This window comes from Schistocerca americana, chromosome 6 (genome assembly GCF_021461395.2).
Source record: "Schistocerca americana isolate TAMUIC-IGC-003095 chromosome 6, iqSchAmer2.1, whole genome shotgun sequence".
Taxonomy (NCBI): domain Eukaryota; kingdom Metazoa; phylum Arthropoda; class Insecta; order Orthoptera; family Acrididae; genus Schistocerca; species Schistocerca americana.
This window is the reverse complement of record NC_060124.1, coordinates 176,565,441-176,583,375: the sequence shown is the minus strand read 5'-3', so window position 1 is coordinate 176,583,375 and position 17,935 is coordinate 176,565,441.

Genomic DNA, 17,935 nt, shown 5'->3' with positions numbered 1-17,935 from the left:
GGTTGCAGTAGGTACTGGGAGATGAAAAAGCTTGCACAGGATAGAGTAGCATGGAGAGCTGCATCAAACCAGTCTCAGGACTGAAGACCACAACAACAACACCCGATAGATCGCGACTAGGGGTTTTCTCTTTCTGGGCCCTTCACAGGTAATGTTGTCGATGTCCTTTGCTTTTTCGATTATTTTTCGGCAATCTTCCTGTGTGGCTGCCTCGACTATGACCGCTGTTTTTGTATTCCTTATCGACTTGATGTGTAAATTGTCCTGCCTTGGATTAATGTGTTGGGTCAGTGTTTGTCTCACCGCTTTGGAGTCTTGGTTGGATGTTGACTTAATGAAGAGGGTGGTTGCCTGTTTCGCTTTGGCCGCCTCAATTCGTTTATGTTCTTTTGGGGCGGTGGACAGGGCCGCAGCGTACGTTAAAGTTTTGGCCTGCTGTTGAGCCTGTTCCGTGACTTTTTCTGTTAGCTCCCTGACCTGCCCTCTAAGTTCGTGATTAATCTCTGTGAGCCTGGAGTTTTCCTCCTCGAGTTTATTGACCTGCTCGCTAAGTGTCTCAATACGGAGCTCCTTGACTGGGTCTGCCGAACATTGTAGTTCACGTAGAAGGTCTTTGTTTTGCTCTTTTAAGAGATCTACCTTTGCTTCCGCGGATGTTAACTGGAATGCAAGGGGGAATATCTTGTTTCTGACTGTTTGTAGGACACTTGACGACACGTGTTTGGCTTTGAGTTCAGCTCCAATCTCGTTTAGTATATCGTCGATGGCGGCGATTTTTTGGCTTGGGGACATTACCACGTAGTCATGAACACCCGACGCCATGCCAACCGGCGACGCTTTTACTGCCAGTATTGCCTCTTCCAGAAGGGCCTCTGGTTGACGTTGGTGTGGTGCACGCACCACCAAGTTGCCGCACACGATCCAGGGTTGTTAAGTTTTAGTGAGAGTTGTTCAGTTATCGTAGGGGCGATGCGCCATCACGTAGCCGACATGGATAGAAATGCGTTCGAAGCGAAACGCCAGCGCGGTGTTAAAGACTGCGATGGAGCTCCGTATGCCACGGCAAACTGGCTGACACTGACGGCGGCTGTGCACAAATGCTGCGCAGCTAGCGCCATTCGACGGCCAACACCGCGGTTCCTGGTGTGTCCGCTGTGCCGTGCGTGTGATCATTGCTTGTACAGCCCTCTCGCAGTGTCCGGAGCAAGTATGGTGGTTCTGACACACCGGTGTCAATGTGTTCTTTTTTCCATTTCCAGGAGTGTACATTGTCTGTGACTCGTATTCTACATTATTTTTGTTCGCGTCCGTTTTTCATACTTTCTCACCTTTAAAGGAGAACGCCGTGATAGTAGCTTTTGACGGAGTTGGTATTCAGCTTTATCACATCTTATCGCGGAATAAATATGTAATTCTGCTTTGAATGGTTTGCAGACAGAATATGGACGTAGAGGTAGAGGACCATGCCTTGCACTCTTAGTGACTGGAGCATTATTCTTCGCAAATGCAAAAAATGTAACAGAAGTTACCCAGAGGTGTTCACACATTATTAACAGGCTCTACAAGCAATACCTTTTAGCAGGAAACCATGCACGAGAATCGTTCTCTCCTGAGAAAATTTCGGAGGAAGTACACAAAACGGGTGAGAACAAAATGGAGAATACGAGAAATGTATTTACAGTGCATTTAAATCGAGCAGCTCACACACGAATTCGTAAACAGTAACAAATAGCCGTAAGTCCACAGAACACCAAGCGACGAAACCAGATTCTGTTTTACACGAAATAAAAAAAAAATGAATTATTTACACCACCCAATGTTAAGGACGTGTGCAGAAATTAAGAAGAATACGAACAACATACTTCCTACGTAATTCGAACAGTGCAGTATACACAACATCATATTAATAAGGAAACTAGATTCTGTGTCACGTCATGTCAGATGATTTTTAAGTTTTGACATGTGCTAAAGCACAATTATTTCTACATGATAACGACCGTTGTTGTTGTTGTTGTGGTCTTCAGTCCTGAGACTGGTTTGATGCAGCTCTCCATGCTACTCTATCCTGTGCAGGCTGCTTCATCACCCAGTACCTACTGCAGCCTACATCCTTCTGGATGTGCTTAGTGTATTCATCTCTTGGTCTGCCTCCACGATTTTTACCCTCCACGCTGCCCTCCAGTACTAAATTGGTGATCCCTTGATGCCTCAGAACATATCCTACCAACCGGTCCCTTCTTCTCGTCAAGTTGTGCCACAAACTCCTCTTCTCCCCAATTCAATTCAATACCTCCTCATTACTTATGTGATCCACCCATCTAATCTTCAGCATTTTTCTGTTGCATCACATTTCGAAAGCTTCTATTCTCTTCTTGTTGTTGTTGTTGTTGTTGTTGTTGTGGTCTTCAGTCCTGAGACTGGTTTGATGCAGCTCTCCATGCTACTCTATCCTGTGCAAGCTTTTTCAACTCCCAGTACCTACTGCAACCTACATCCTTCTGAATCTGCTTAGTGTATTCATCTCTTGGTCTCCCTCTACGATTTTTACCCTCCACGCTGCCCTCCAATACTAAATTGGTGATCCCTTGATGCCTCAGAACATGCCCTACCAACCGATCCCTTCTTCTGGTCAAGTTGTGCCACAAACTTCTCTTCTCCCCAATCCTATTCAATACTTCCTCATTAGTTACGTGATCTACCCATCTAATCTTCAGCATTCTTCTGTAGCACCACATTTCGAAAGCTTCTATTCTCTTCTTGTCTAAACTATTTATTGTCCATGTTTCACTTCCATACATGGCTACACTCCATATGAATACTTTCAGAAATGACTTCCTGACACTTAAATCAATACTGAATGTTAACAAATTTCTCTTCTTCAGAAACGCTTTCCTTCCCATTGCCAGCCTACATTTTATATCCTCCCTACTTCGACCATCATCAGTTATTTTGCTCCCCAAATAGCAAAACTCCTTTACTACTTTAAGTGCCTCATTTCCTAGTGTAATTCCCTCAGCATCACCCGACTTAATTACACTACATTCCATTATCCTTGTTTTGCTTTTGTTGATGTTCATCTTATATCCTCCTTTCAAGACACTGTCCATTCCATTCAACTGCTCTTCCAAGTCCTTTGCTGTCTCTGACAGAATTACAATGTCATCGGCGAACCTCAAAGTTTTTATTTCTTCTCCATGAATTTTAATACCTACTCCGAATTTTTCTTTTGTTTCCTTTACTGCTTGCTCAATATACAGATTCTCTTCTTGTCTAAACTAATTATCGTCCATGTTTCACTTCCATACATGGCTACACTCCATACCAATACTTTCAGAAACGACTTCCTGATACTTAAATCAATACTCGATGTTAACAAATTTCTCTTCTTCAGAAACGCTTTCCTTGCCATTGCCAGTCTACCACACAGTCGAAATTGTCATATTGGGTTTCACAAATAAATAATTTTACAGATAAAACTCGATCGTGACATCATTTGCAAAGTTTTACAGCTCTATGAACACCAGCTACAAGAAATAAATCTTAGTTTTTGAGTGAGGTTTCTCAAGTATATTACTTTGCAAGGTAACAACAACGTTTCCAGGTACACACTTTACCAGACTACCAGGCCCACCCATAAAGTATCAATGCAAAATAGTATCATACAACAGTCTTATTGCGCAAAGCAAGGATACTTTTTTTAGCGCCTTATGTTCCAGTATTGGAAGTTCACTGCCAGGCCACTATGATCACAGCTGTCGGTTTCTGCTTCCGAATCTTAACATGAGCATCGTACTTCTTGTAATGTGCTGTTCTGTGTTAAACCCTCTTGATTTTTACTTGTGGGGGGCATATGAAAGGTATGATGTGCAGGCCCTTGAACATCGCATCCTTTTTGCCTGTAATGCAATTCGGCTACAACCTGTAACATACCAAAGACTGAAGCGAGCCACAATGCGATTTTCGAAAGTTTGCATTGCATCCCATGAATGCCACTACGAACATCTTTTGTATCACGGGAGAAGTGTAATGTACCAGCAGTAATTGCTTTACTTCAGACTCACCGTTGATTTGTAGACGGAAGTTGTTCCTTTTCCTGTCAGGAATTATCTTCTGAAGTTTATCCCATTACTAAATGAAATGAAATGTCGTGTGGCTAGGGCCTTCCGCGACTTACGCGTCGATGGGGATGAGGTGGAGATGATGATTAATGTTCAACCTCTACAAATAATTCAGTGTTTCTTGAGCAATGATGTATCGACTTGATTTCAAGGGCTCTTATGCTATTCCCATTTTTAACAAGGGTTGAAGCAGAGATGCATAGGACTTTTGTCTCTAGATTTAACTGATTTTGTCCGCTATAAATGGTTTTATGAAAGCTTACGAGAAGGAAAAACAATGGTTTGTTTGTAAATAACATTTCTGCTCAGGTCACGGTTTTATTTTATTCATATTTTACACGACGAGTTTCGGGAAATGATTCCCATTTTCAAGGTGTTTTCTCTTTGTACTATGCCAATTTTACGTAATGTATTGGATGTGTGATGTTCTGCTTTGTTTTTCTTTAATGCAGTCTATAGAATTCGATCGATTTTTAGCTAGTTATCGATTGTTAAATGTAATTAGTGGCCAAATTTGGATGTACTTGTGCTAACAGTTTTCTTACGGTCCATTTGTGCAGAGTCGCACACATGTTAATCATTACACGCAATTTTCAGTGCGCACTGTACACCGCGAATAATTTACATAAACAATTACGATGATGTTTTTGGATGTAGCTGGCAGAGATAATGTTACACGTCTTCTACAGAGTGTGATTTGCGTTTGTATAGAAGGTATTTTTTTTAACAGTATGAATCATAATTTTCTTATATCTATTTTGTCTATTTTACTGTCTTTATTTACGTATATTGTCAAAGCATCTGAAGAAATTCACTGATTCACTTCCAAGTATTTCGTTTAATATTTTGTCTTCATATTTTCTGTAATGTAAACATATCGTCAATTTTTCTAACAAATCCATTTCTTGCCCTTTATTTAGTCAAACGAGAACTTCTAGCCGGACAGAGTGGCCGAGCGGTTCTAGGCGCTTCAGTCTGGAACCGCGCGACAACTACGGTCGAAGGTTCGAATCCTGCCTCGGGCATGGATGTGTGTGATGTTCTTAGGTTAGTTAGGTTGAAGTAGTTCTAAGTTCTAGGGGACTGATGACCTCAGCTGTTAAGTCCGATAGTGCTCAGAGCCATTTGAACCGTTTTTTTGAGAACTTCTACATTTTGCTGTACTTTCGCAAAATGCTGTCCTTTATCATGTATGTGTATAACTATTGCTGTTGTTGTGTGTGTTTTGTGTATGTGTGTGTGTGTGTGTGTGTGTGTGTGTGTGTTGTGTGTATGTGCTCTGTGTATCTGGTGCTGAAATTTCGGCCTGTTTGTCCTAGGTAAAACATGGAGCATTCCTGGGATGTTACTTCGTATATTCCAGAGTCTCAGTACAAGTCATGATTACACTTTATAGTATGTTTTAGTTTAGTTGTAGTTTATTTGATGTAGAAAACCTAACTTTTACTTTGTGATTTTTGAAAATATAAGCAATCTTCTGTGATATATTGCCAATGTGTGGGATGCTTGATATACATTTGTTTGTGTCTTTTTCTTCTATGATGCAATTTGTGTGTGGGTCTTTCTTCACTTTGTCTAGAACTGTGCCAACCAAGATAGCAGTATAATCGTTAGCAATTGCAATCTGTTTCACTATATTTATTTCTTGCTACATGTTTTCTTGATTCAAAGGTATTTTAGTTGCCCTATGTAGCGCTGACCTATATGCTACCTGTTCAGGGATGTTTGGGTGACATGAGACTGCAGGAATTATTGTGTTGGTCATAATATTTTTCCGATAAATTTTGAATGTGCACGTGTCGTTGGGTCTTGTAATATTTAGGTCCAGGTGATTGGTGCTTTTATCTTGTTCATGTTCCACGGTAAATATAATTTTCTCATGTAGATTACTGAAACAGTTTAGAATGTCTATTATGTCTTTGACATCCCCTTTCACTAACTGTAGCATGTCGTCTACATATTTCATATAAAACTCAATTTACTTCAGGCGAGGTTCTTGACTGCTAAATAATTTTAGTTCCAAGTGATGTAAGGGGCGCATACATACTAAAATGAGAATTAAACGACTTTAATGTTGTCATTGACATACACGTCCACGCTCTGAAGACTTGCTCTTCGTCATCTTCTTGACCTTCTCCCCCTCCCTCGGACCAGGACACGGAATGTGTGTACCATACCTACCTGCGTCTCGAGTAGACGTCATGTTCAAGTGTGGGAACGTTTTTAAATGTCCGAGTGTCGTGTATTTGAGGCGGGGTGCTAGCTCGGTATTCGCGTAGTGGGATGTGGGAAAGCGCCTAAAAACCACATCCAGGCTGGTCGGCTCACCAGCCCTCGTCGGTAATCGGCGGGGCGCATTCGATTCGGAGAAGCCTAGCCTCCCCGAATCCCGTAAGCGTCGCATAAGGCGGTCGGATATCGGAGCCTGTCTTCTATAGACTTGCTCATCTCCAGGCAAAAAATTTATTCGAAATTGAGGCGTAAGTAGAGGATTTGGTGGTATTTTATACACCAATACAAGTGGACAACTTATTTCCGAAAGGGGACGATTCACATTGATAAATTATTCACAGGAAAAGATAAAACATTCTACATCAATTGTTTATCAATGTAATGGCAAATTTATTTCCTCCGTGTGAAACAATTTATTTTCTGGACTGTGAAGGCTCATATTGCCTCGGTTGAAAAAATATTTGTAAATGCTGCGGTGATTTTTGACCCGTGGAGTTCACTCTTACAGCAATAAGTTATGAAGCAAATATATTCTAAGGGAGGTAAGAACTTATAATTACTGAGGGACATTACTTTGAGTGCAATAAATATAATGCAAAGTGAATATGTCTGTTTTGAGGGTATTATTAAGCAGAAAAACGTATCATTACTGCACGTAATCATGTTATAAAGTACGTTAACATGGTAACATATGACATTGTTCCTCACTGCTTTCAACCTAAACCACTGAATATGTTTAATACTAACAATAATTCTTAACTGTTGAGAAAACTGCCCTAACTTAACACAAAAACTACTGGAGATGTCCGCTATTAGGAAAGATTACTGATTCACTCCGCGTTCCATTCTAGTTCCGATTGAGGCGCCTACGTCTTCCATCAACCCTACCACAACAAAGGTCAGAATTTAATAACGATTGTGGTGTTGCTCACGCTGCTAAATACTGCATTTTCGGGCAACAACAGTCATATTATGTGACAGGTGTCATTAGAGCACAGTTAATAATGACATTTCATGTAATAATCAAAAAACTAGGCACTCATCTTTTTGTGTTTCCCACGCTGGTCTCGTCGTAAAATCATGGCTCAATCGTTGAAAATCTAGGTGCTTATGATTCCAAGCTCGGATGCAAAGAGGCCTAGGTTTTATTCTGCTATATTCAAAAATTTTGTAAATGCGCTTCACAAACCATTCTTGAAGCTTACACTTTTACTGGACAATGGTGATGTAAAAAAATAATCAGCACTCCGAAATTAAGTTACACTTCCTTTTAATTGCTTTTATTGCAATATCACGTAAACACACAAACATCACTTCACAATACAAAACATACTTGAAAACATCTTCCTCACAGTCACTGTTAAAGTTCACATTTCATAAGCGGACAGCAATACGCGTCTTTCCAACATGACGTCCACGACTTGACTTTCTCACTGTCCGACTCTCTAACAAGTTAACAATCGCTTACGCGCCCAAAAATCAGAGTTACAAGTACGTCAAAGATCATAGTGACAAAAGAAAGAATACACATAAGAATAATATCATTGCGATATAAACATATCGATGTATCACAAATGAAATCAAATCTGAATGTTGTCTCAGAAATATGTTAAGTAGTTAACAGAAATACTGTAGAATATTACTGGTATCGAGAGGTTCAGGTGAGGTACCATAATGGTTACGTAATTCAAGTAGCATTACAGTCTCCATAAACCGAAACCACCAAAATTTGCATTTTTAGTTTTTGATGAGCTAACCCCATCCAGTAATAGGTAATTCGACTTTCGTTGCAGTTTTTGATGTACCACTACAGTACATTTTTCAACATTTTGATTACTATCCGTGGTGTGTATTGGAACATATTTGTAAATTTTATTTTGGGAAGGGAAATTCTCCACATCGGTATCACAGGTATTGTTTCGCCATTAGTGCTTACAAATTAGCGATTATTTTTTTCCGTATCGCTGCACAACAGATCGAAAGCTCAGTAATACGTAAATAAATTATAATTTTCAAAGGCAACTGCACTCTCCGGGTGCGTTGAGTTAATTTACATTAAAGATAAATACCTGGTCTCTGGTGTTATGCATCGGGCCTCCTGAACGTCGGGCAGATGTGACAAATAAGCCAATTACGTTAATAACGAGAATATTTGTCAAAGAGCCTACAACCAAGTTACAAAGCTCTGCCGATTACAGAGGCATTTTGATTCATCGTTTAATCGATATTTTGCGCAGCTCTTTAACTGGACAGCATCATTAAACACAGGGCATGAAAATATTTCCAATAGAGTACCCGATTAAGTGATATTGCCAAACATGGCAAAGTGCAGGTAATTGTTCAGCAGCATGATAGAGAAATGATACACGAGGAGTAAAATACACGAACAAAATAAATCTGTGTCAGTATGATCGAAGAACAAACTTCCATGTAGCTGTTGCAGACTTGCTACGCATAGATATATGAAATTATAAGTGTTATGCTTAACTGCAAAAGCATAATTGAGTTCAACTTAAATGCCGATAAATAAGTTCCAAGATGCTACTCCAAGCGGGTGTAAAATGAATGTGCGCAACGGAAAGTAATAAACACTATAATGAAGACTTGGCCCTGTCTGACTACCCCCTAAAGGAGATCTTAGGATCTCTTAATGGAATTTAACATATAAATTACAACCTAGACATAAATGAATGATTAAGGCAACTGATACTACTAAATGATAAACGTTGTTCCAGCTTATTCATTTACTGTAGATAAAAAACCTTTATATTACAAAGTTTACATTTCATAAGTAAAATTACTAATCAATTGCCCAACTCTGCCCCTTATTATGACTTCGCGATCTAATATCAATAACGCGAAATGACGACATCATCTATGTACCAAACACTAGAAGACACTACTTTCGAAGATGATCTAAGGTGGTGTGGACCGTCAGTGGAAATAAACTAACGTGATCACAGCTGTTTAGCTTTTATAGCCCTAATAAGCCGAAGCAATTTGCGATATCACCGCATGTACTGCGTCCGGTGCGTCGAAGTGATGGTTCTCGTACTCGTCTGCGACGATGCAAGAACTCCAGCCACAAATAAACTCTTTCAAACACTAGGACGACAGAAGGCGGTCCTCTGACTCTTATACTCTAATACTGTCTTCTCGTCTCTGTGTTCTACAGACGAGAAACGTGAACTCCCAGCCACAAGAACGGAGTTCAGATAACGTCTCAACGTAAGTATAGGCAGAGGAAGTGCTCTCAATTACTGAACGCTGCGTTCACAACGACGACTTCCAACCCGGAGGTGAAGTCCAGAATCGTGCAGGTTCGCAACAGTACAATCCCTAACTAATCTAACTATAAACTCTCCTGAGAGCAAAGACAGCTAGTCCGTCTGTACCAACAAAGCTGATATCGAGCGACCATCACACACGGGCGCTCACAACGGAAGACCTCGTCTCTCCACCGCTGGCCTCCCAGCAAGGCTCAGTTCCCCACCATCGTAATTCCGAAAACGAATCATATTCCCGAAACCACGGAATATTCTCCCTCTCTACAGATTCTTCCAAACGCCGACCAACCACATTTTAGTCTCTTGTCGCCCAACGCGGAAAGTTTGCGAGGAACCGCCTATACTCATACAATGGTACGCTTGTGAGTAAAAATCCTTGGAAATAACCCAGCCTGCGTGGTTTCCAAGGTGCCGCTTCTTCGTTCCTCTCACCTGCGTCCTAGATTTGCAGAGTTCCCAGTTATCCTTCCGGTCTACATCTACATGATTACTCTGCAATTCACATTTAAGTGCTTGGCAGAGGGTTCATCGAACCACAATCATACTATCTCCCTGCCATTCCACTCCCGAACAGCGCGCGGGAAAAACGAACACCTAAACCTTTCTGTTCGAGCTCTGATTTCTCTTATTTTATTTTGATGATCATTCCTACCTATGTAGGTTGGGCTCAACAAAATATTTTCGCATTCGGAAGAGAAAGTTGGTGACTGAAATTTCGTAAAAAGATCTCGCCGCGACGAAAAACGTCTTTGCTTTAATGACCTCCATCCCAACTCTCGTATCATATCTGCCACACCCTCTCCCCTATTACGTGATAATACAAAACGAGCTGCCCTTTTTTGCACCCTTTCGATGTCCTCCGTCAATCCAACCTGGTAAGGATCCCACACCGCGCAGCAATATTCTAACAGAGGACGAACGAGTGTAGAGTAAGCTGTCTCTTTAGTGGACTTGTTGCATCTTCTAAGTGTCCTGCCAATGAAACGCAACCTTTGGCTCGCCTTCCCCACAATATTATCTATGTGGTCTTTCCAACTGAAGTTGTTTGTAATTTTAACACCCAGGTACTTAGTTGAATTGACAGCCTTGAGAATTGTACTATTTATCGAGTAATCGAATTCCAACGGATTTCTTTTGGAACTCATGTGGATCACCTCACACTTTTCGTTATTTAGCGTCAACTGCCACCTGCCACGCCATACAGCAATCTTTTCTAAATCGCTTTGCAACTGATACTGGTCTTCGGATGACCTTACTAGACGATAAATTACAGCATCATCTGCGAACAACCTAAGAGAACTGCTCAGATTGTCACCCAGGTCATTTATATAGATCAGGAACACCAGAGGTCACATGACGCTTCCCTGGGGAACACCTGATATCACTTCAGTTTTACTCGATGATTTGCCGTCTATTGCTACGAACTGCGACCTTCCTGACAGGAAATCACGAATCCAGTCGCACAACTGAGACGATACCCCATAGGCCCGCAGCTTGATTAGAAGTCGCTTGTGACGAACGGTGTCAAAGCTTTCCGGAAATCTAGAAATACAATAGCGGCCAGCCGTCACCCTAGTGTGCTCCAGATCTGAGGTGCCACAACATCCGTATAGCTACTTCCTGTGTTTAAGCAGGACCAACACCTGTGCGGGCCTTCCACCCAGAGCTTGAATTCTGCCTGCCGTTTCATCTCCACGGGCGTTCCAACCACTAGTAGTATAGGCAATCATTCATTACGCCGTTCTGATAACAAAGACACTCAGTCACCTTTCATGCAATAAGCGTTAACAATTATTTACAAAGCGTACGTGACAATGTCAGTCTCCTTTATATATTCATATGTAGGATGTACAACCTATCACATGATACCTAATTGTGTTTATAGATCACGGCAAAGTATGTGGATGAATTCTTGTAAGGTGCGAAATTATAGACACCTTACAAAGTAAATTTTAGTAACAGTAGCATTTTCCCAGTTGATGTTAAGTCCACATCCTCCCAAAAAAACATCCACGATTGCCTATTCAATAAAAGAAAAAACGGGTGGCAGTTGCAAATACTGCTATTATTTCGAGAATCTAAGCAGGCCAACAAAAAGAGGACCTAAGATCTGTAAAGGAAAAAAAAAAATCTTGAACAAAATTCTAGAAAATATTTGTCAGAGAAATCTGAGTTCCCATTTCCCACTTCTCCGGTAGTTCTTTGCGATGCGTAATGAAAATGTGTGGCGCATGGTTTGTTTTCAAGTGAACAGCGTGGCACCACGAAATGGAAAATCATATCTTCCAAAAATATTTCAGTTACGTATCTCGCATATGCAGAAAAGTGACTCAGTAGACAAGTTCGTCAAGCACGCAGTCTAAATTTTCAAAGCGTCTGCAGAACATTTTCGGATGGACCAGATAATATCTTTACTACAATAGTAACATGTACCTCAATTATTTTGATCTCTTCCGCCAGGCCGACTTGATGACGATCTAACCCAGTGAAACAGTTCTCGGGAATACGTGGGAAAATGAGAGTTTCTTCTTCCTCATGAACCGTACCACCAAGGAAGCGCAAAACAAGGCCTAAAAACGTCTAAAGAATGAGTCGTAATAGCAACAGTTGAATGCTAAAATTACTGATTTTGAGAAAGGTCTTCCTGGTGTTGAGAGTTGACTCCAGTTGCGTTCATGACGGATTTAGTTTATTGACGTTGAACAGTGCAGACGAAGAAGACCAGGTTTCAGTTCCTGGCAATTAGAACTGCAGAAGCAAGGAAGGATAGCAAATAACGAAAACTTGCTTACTGTTCGTATACAGGGTGAGTCACTAACTATTGGCACATAGAATAACTCAGAAAATATGGCAGTAGCTGAAAAGTTTGAGGAACAAATGTTACATGGGACAACGGGGGCCATAATATGACGTTGGTTTTTTGTTGATAGGTGGGGTCGCCTCAGACATATGAAGGTCTGCTTTTTTTTTAATGGGATGCTATAGTTTGGTAATTATTTTCTGATGCCGCCTATCGAGACGAATCCAATAATGTGTAACAGTAAGGTCTTCGAAGGTCAGTGAAGGTCAAAAAGGTGCTATCAAGCTCCATTTACAGAAGGTGTTCGAAGTGATGACCATTGGAATCAATGCAGCACGGCAATCTTCTTATCATGGGTTGAGTGGTATTCCATATCACTTTGGCACTTATCGAAACACATGTTCTGACAATTCTCTCTCGTATATCGTGCAAATAGTAAATATTAGCCGAATACGGCGTGTCCATCTAACGTGCCATTGACATGTAAGCATCATTCGACGGTTTCGCAATACAACACTAATATAACCGGTAAGACTACTATCGTCGAATCAAGCGAATGTGAATGATGTATTCCTTCGAAGAACAAGTCGATAAGCTTCTCATTTACGGAGAATGTCAACGAAATTCAGTGAGGCCTAGAGACTTACATGCTGAAAGATATCCTCAACGTCGTCCATTTAAAACTGTGTATGATACATTGAGAACTATTGGATCTTCAATGCGTCGGAAACATATCCGGCAAAGAAAAGTTACTAACGAGGAAAAGGGATTTAGTCCTCTTGCCACTGTGGTTCGAGATCCTTGTGTTCGTGTCCAGAGTAGTGTTGCTCGTGTTCTGCATCGCCATAAATATCATCCTTACCATACCAGTCTCCACCAAGGATTAATGGTACGGATTGAATGCGTCGCATTGAATTCTGCCGATGAGCTCAACGTCAGATTCAGAGGATGACACATTTATTAATTTGATTTTATTTACTGACGAGGCTACATTCACGAACCATGGAAATGTTAATTTTTATAACATGCATTATTGGGCAACTGAAAATGCGTGTTGGCTGCGGCAAGTTGCTCACCAAAACAGGGGTCGGTGAATGTATGGTATGGGAATCTGGAGGACAAAATTATAGCCCCTATTTCATCGAAGGAAATCTTAATGGTAAGAAGTACACCACATTCCTGCAAGAAACATTAGGTTTTTTACTGGAAGACATACCTTTAGGAACAAGGAACAGAAAGTGGTATCGACACGATGAGTGTCCGGTACATTTTTCGCTGATGGCTAGAAATGAGTTGCAGACACAATTTCCAAATCGTTGGATTGGACGCGGCGGGGACGTGTCGTGGCCGACTCTTTCGCCAGACTGGACGCCTCTAGATTTTTTCTTGTGAGGATTCGTAAAACACATTGTTTATAAAGACGTTCCAACTACACCTGAAGATATGCGGGAGAGAATTGTCAGAGCATGTGCTTCGATAAGTGCTGATGTGATAAGAAATACCACTCAATCCATGATATGACGATTGCAGCACTGCATTGATACCAATGGTAATCGCTTCGAACACCTTCTGTAAATGGACGTTCATGCCACCTTTGCGACCTTCGTTGACCTCCAAAGATCTTACTGTAGCACATCACTGGATTCGTCTCGATAGGCTCTATCAGAAAATAAGTACCAAACTATATCAACCCATTTAAAAAAACAAAGTTGACCTTATATCTCTGACGCGACCCCAACTTTTGTTCCACAGAGTTTTCAGCTCCTATCATACTTTCGGAGTTTTTCTTTGTGGTAATAGTTAGTGACTCACCCTGTATAATACTAACTCTGCCTGGAATACCTTGCAATGCATCTTTTTCTTTGTAAGCAGGTGCACTTACGTACAACGCAGACACGTACGCCACATATATTTCACACACACTCACACACATACGCTTACACATACACATACACATACACACACACGCTTACACATACACACACACTCATACACACACACACACACACACACACATACACACACACACACACACACACACACACACATTTTCATATACAATGAACTTACTTCACACATATCTATACACATATTTCACCCGAATCTCTGGCTAATTTTGCCCTGTAATTTCATGTGATCATTGACCGACGTTTCGAGAGAAGGGATTGTCGCTGGCAACTAGTTGATTCTCTGCTGTTATACACCGCGTGACTCTACAGATGACGGTAGACATACTTGTTGTATGGAGCCGTGTCCCATGATCTTTGGCCAGAAAAAACGACGATGCATTCAACAACGCAAATGAGAGACTGCGCTTCATACATTTAAAATATCCCAAGACAACCAGTTACAGGAAAAAAATACCACCACGTCACTTTCGAAAATTTCTACATGTCACCTCTTCTCATCGCCACGCCTGCCCCTAGCGATATTTTTATGTGAACGATGACTCTGTGTAGCGGTTGTCCCATTAGGATGGTCAGTATTTCTGAGGTATGACAGAGAACAATTATTCGAAGCAGAAATGTCTACTAAATACGTACTCTGTAATGTATACCTTAAATCTTCTATACTGTGAAAGAAATCTCTTCTACTGCAAGCTCTTTGCTTTCCATATTTTGGGATGCGATAGTATGGACCAAAACAAGAAAATAAATCCTGGTCAACGTGGGCTGTAAGGAGCATACCTTAGGAGCTGTGAACACTTGTTCGTCTTTGCTACCGTGAAACACTTCTAGTCTACTGGACAAGTGCTCGTAACTGTTAAAGAGTGCGTTTTAGAGCTCACGTTTACTGTTTAACAGTAAGTACTTAGCTTGAATTTATCGTGAATTGCTCGCCCAGCGCAAAGTCCCAAGCGACTATGAAAAAGCGCATATGGTTCCCGAATACAAGGAGCGTAAAAGAAAGATCCTGGAAAATTACAGACCAGTATCTCTAACATCGGTTTGCTGCAGAATCTTTGAACACATTCTCAGTTCGAATAACGTGAAGTACCTTGCGATTGAAAAGCTTCCGTCCACAAATCAACGTGAAATCCTACGAACAACGGATGAAGGGCAACAGGCAGATTCCATATGCTTAGACTTCTCTGAAAATCGTTTGACATGATGCCGTACTGCAGATCGTTAACGAAGGTAAGACCATACGGAATAGGTTCCCAGATATGTGAGTGGCTCGAAGACTTCTTAAGTAACAGAACCCAGGTTATTGCCAGGAGTATCCACGGAAATGTGATTGAGACGCTGTTATTTTCTGTACACATAAATGACCGGGCAAACAGAGTGGGCAGCAGTCAGCTGATCATACTGTGATGTACGGCCAGATGTCGTCGTAGAGTGACTGGCAGGAGGTTAAAAGATAACTTTGATAAAACTAAATTTTTGTATGCTGAATGGCAGCTGGCTCTAAATGTAGAAAAATGTAAGTCAGTGCGGATGAGTATTAAAAACAAACCCTCAATGTTCGACTACAACATTAGTAGTATGCTACTTGACACGGCCACGTCGATTAAATATCTAGGCATAACGTTCCAGAGCAATATGAAATGGATTGAGGATGTAAGGATTGTGGTACGGAAGGCGAAAGGTCGACTTCCGTTTATTGGGGGGACTGTAGGAAAGTGTGGTTCATTTGTAAAGGAGACAGCGTGTAGGACACTAGTGCGATCCGTTGTTGAATACTGTTCCAGTGTTTGGGATCTGCACCAGGTCATATTAAAGGAGGACATCGAAGTAGTTCAGTGGCGGGCTGCCAGATTTGTTACCGATAGGTTCGAAGAACAGGTAAGTATTACGGAGATGCTTTGGAAACTCAAATGGGAATCACTAGAGGCAACGCGACGTTCTTTCCGAGGAGCACCATTGAGAAAATTTAGAGAACCAGCATTTGAGGCTCACTGCAGAGCGATTCTACTACCTCCAACCTACATTTTGCTTAAGGACTATGGAGAAAAGATTTGGAAGGTTAGGGCTCGAACGAAGCCGTATAGACAGCAGTGTTTCACTCGCTTAATTCCCGAGCGGATCAGGAAAGGAAATGACTAGTAGTGACACAGGGTGCCCTCCGCCATGCACCTTACGGTAGCTTGTGGGGCATGTAAAGGGTGACAGTTATTGAACTACATGAAAAAAACGTAAATTATTTACAGTCTACAACGTGCACACACTTTATTCAACACGTAAACATCGCCGCAGATATTCGGTTTTACATTATGATGTGGTCGGTATGGCTTTATCATTGACGATGATGGGGTGCAGATGAATAGCGACATTCTGCATGGCCTGCTGAAGTGTCGGAACATGGATGCTGTCGATGAACTCATGAATGGCTGTTTTCAGCTCAGCAATGGTTTTGGGGTTATTGCTGTACATCTTGTCTTTAACATAGCCCCACAAAAAGGAGTCACATGTGTTCAGATCCGGAGAATATGGCGGCTAATCGAGGCCCATGCCAGCGGCTTCTGGGTACCCCAGAGCCAGAATACAGTCCCCAAAGTGCTCCTACAGGACATAAAACACTCGATGGGGTCGAACCCCGCCTTGCATGAACCACATTTTGCCGAAATCAAGGTCACTTTTGTGGTGTCACCGCCAGACACCACACTTGCTAGGTGGTAGCCTTTAAATCGGCCGCGGTCCGTTAGTATACGTCGGACCCGCGTGTCGGCACTATCAGTGATTGCAGACCGAGCGCCGCCACACGGCAGGTCTAGAGAGACCTCCTAGCACTCGCCCCAGTTGCACAGCCGACTTTGCTAGCGATGGTTCACTGACAAATTACGCTCTCATTTGCCGAGACGATAGTTAGCATAGCCTTCAGCTACGTCATTTGCTACGACCTAGCAAAGCGCCATTACCAGTTACGATTGATGCTGTAAAACATGTACCGTCAAGAGCGATGTTCACCAATTATGGATTAAAGTTAAGTATTCCAGCAGCTACGTACGTTTTTTGTTAGTCTCATTTCCTTGACCTGTTCCAGACATCACGCCAGCCTGCGTGAGCTAAAACGCGTGCCTTTCGGCTTCCTCTCATAGTGGGTCGGCTGTCTTGCCAATCCACAACAACTTTGGATAATGGAGATGAAATCATCTTCGAAAATCTTCACGTACTGTTCGGTAGCCACCGTGCCATCGAGGAATATCGCACCGATTATTCCGTGACTGGGTATTGCACACCACACAGTCACCCGCTGAGTGTCAAGAGACTTCTCGATTGCGAAATGAGGATTCTCAGTCCAACAAATGCGCCAATCTTGCTTGTTGACGAACCCATCCGAAAGCAAGTGTGATTCGTCGCTTAACCAAACCATACTGCGCATACTAACTGCCACCATGCCTCGCGGCCAACCGTGCAGTTTGAACTTCCTAACGCAAACCGTTCAGAAGTTATGACGATTTTATTTCGTATAATTCAATAATAGTCACCCTGTATGAGGATGTAAGATGAAGTGCTCACAGCTCTTAAGGTATGCATTTAGGAGCCTATGTTTGCTAG